This window comes from Octodon degus, unplaced genomic scaffold (assembly GCF_000260255.1).
Source record: "Octodon degus isolate 3935 unplaced genomic scaffold, OctDeg1.0 scaffold00022, whole genome shotgun sequence".
In the NCBI taxonomy this organism is placed as follows: domain Eukaryota; kingdom Metazoa; phylum Chordata; class Mammalia; order Rodentia; family Octodontidae; genus Octodon; species Octodon degus.
This window is the reverse complement of record NW_004524598.1, coordinates 17,928,463-17,931,269: the sequence shown is the minus strand read 5'-3', so window position 1 is coordinate 17,931,269 and position 2,807 is coordinate 17,928,463.

The following is a 2,807-nucleotide window of genomic DNA, read 5'->3' as shown; positions in this document are numbered from 1 at the left end:
ACCTTCCACAGGACAAAGCTCTTGTATTGGAAGTATCTTTTACTCACAGCAATAGTGCATGTGTTGGAGAGACCATTAAAGTCTGCTTTCTGAAAAAGATTTATGTATTCAAATTGTAAAAAATGAGGACAAAATCATTCACAAAATTAAAAGCCTTCAAAGCTGAGGGGCAGAACTAAGTAGGAAAGAAGAGATTTAGGTAAAGTGTGAAGTTTTAAAATGGCAGAGTAAGTATTAAGGAATTCAGAGCAGATATTTGAAATGGTTTGAAACAAGCTCTGAAATGCCTGATTTCCTTTCCCTATGATTTTAGGGCCTATGTTCTTGAGCACCTTGAATCAGTTTTAAGTATAGTGATCATATCAGGAGGATTCAGTTAAGCCAGGATTTGTAAAAATGTCAGGGGGCTAAAAGAAATTAAAGCATGAATAATAGATTTTTATACTTTGCTTGTATGATAATTTAAGCACAATTGGGCTGGGGAGATGGCTTGGTGGTCTAAGCGCTGGCCTGAAAAGCATAAGGACTTGAGTTTGATTCTAGTATGGTTTGATTCATGTCGTGCTGGCCCCCAAAACAGGGCATGGTGGTACACACCTGTAATCCCGGTGCTGGGGAGGCTGAGACAGGAGGATCGCTATGAGTCTGAGCTGCATAATGAGACCCTGTACCAAATAATTTCATAAATAAAAGAATACATAAATAATTGTTGTAAAAATATTTAAGCACAAGTATAATAATAATCAACATTAGTTACTATCCAATGGATTACAGGTATTTACCTGACAAATTTTGCCCTCCAACAAAACGTGTTTGCCTTGATCAAGCTGGCAAAGATAATCAGAAACTTCTTTTCAGGTTTTATTATAGCTCACAATTATTTTGAAACTACTAATTTGTTTTGAAGTTATTTTTATGAGTCACCTATGAAAGTTGTTATCACTGAATGTTTTTCCTTATCAATGAACACAAAAGAATTCCATTTATTGCCATATAGGACAAGGCTGTAACTTGTAGTTGGTAATCATGTGTAGTATGAGCTGGGAAACTTCAGAACATACCCAGTGTACCCGAACTCCTTAAATTACGTTCCTGTTCCTTGATCTAAGCCCTACTTCAAAACCATATTTATTTATTCAGTTCATAGTTTTCAGCCATTTTTAATTCTCCTTAAATCCCGTCTTAGTCGGTGCAAGGCTGGAGCTTCTTCAGCTCTGTTGGGTTCCTCAGTCACTCCAATGTCATCTGCTCTTCATCTTCCAGAAAGTTTTCAATTAGTTCAGACTGCTGGACATGCTTTCTCCAGTTCCTCAAAATTGTCAGTTAAAAATTATATATATATATATATATATATATATATATGATATATACCATATCATAGCTTTTGAGTAGAAAGTGATGCTAAACTGTTGGATCTTATGTTATATAAGTTTTGAAATTTTACGTAATTTTATGTACTGTGGTGACTTGAAACATCTTAGTGAATACATCTAGTTATCACAACTTTTAAAAAGACAATTTTGTAACAATTTTTTTACTGACTAGTTATCATTCAGGTTGGTTTATTCCCACTTTGCAATCCTCAACAAAATTACACTCATTGCTTCCCTTATAAATTCTCTGTTCATTTCTGACATTTTATTTTGTTTGTTTATTTATTTATTTATTTAGTATTTTTGGGGAAGGGTCTACAGGGTATTCAGGGTCTTATCACTAGATTGGACTTGTATTGATCTGCCTGCTTACAGCCTCTCAAGAGCTGAGATTACAGGCGCACTCCACTACACAGAGTCTCAATTGCCATCTCAGCGTGCCATCTGGAGGAGGGGCCAGCACAGAAGGCCCAGGGATTGAACTCCCAGCCCCTGAGCTTATTTGCAGTCCCTTTATTCCACTGAGCTATTTGGTCAGCCCGATTTATGACATTTTATACAGGGAGTGACATATAGTTTTATGTATTTTGTTATTTTTCAGAATATTTCTTTTGCTTTGATAATTTGTATTTTTCTTGAAAGTAGATCTACAAGAACTTCATATATCTTTTATCAATATAAAATGTGGGTAAGAAAGCTTCCTGCTACCCTGCACCAGCAGGACTTATTACTGGTCCCAGCCCAGGCACAGTGTGGGTGAGACCATCTTCCACTCCCTTGGGTTGCCCCCCACCAATCCACAGCACCTCCCCCACCCCGCCCACCGAGTAGGAATTGCTGCTGCGTTCCAGGAGGCCCCAGACCCAGTTCAATCCCAGAACTGGTGAGTGTGTGGGAGAGCTTCCTCTCCCACCTACTCCACCTTGTCCTCTCCAGGTTCAGTTCAGGCCTGACTTACAGGCCTAGAGTGTAACCCTAAAGCTGCAATCCCTGCAGACAGTGTAGAGGATAGAACCACCCAGCTAATCCAGGAGCAGAACATCTTGCCAGAGGGGCACAACAGGTTCACCCCCAAAGGCAGCAGCAGGAAGGAGCTGAGCACAGCAGCCAGACACAAGACAGGCACAACTATATAAATCCAAACTTTGTAGATCTGCACCTGAACTTCAGTACGTGCTAAGGTTTTAACTACAATGAATATCTACTACAAAGGTCAGAAGACAGTGCTACACAAAATGATGTAAGGAACAAAAGGCAACCTCAGAACTCAACCCCACCCATAAAATGTACAGGGGACACTAACGGAGAAGAAATTGGAAATCACACAGCTGAAAGCAATGAATCAACAGCTTCTGAAATAAAGAAACAGCTGCAGAAAGGTATAGAGGAACACAGATTGAAAATAAAAAAAGAAATCCCTGAATTAATAACATC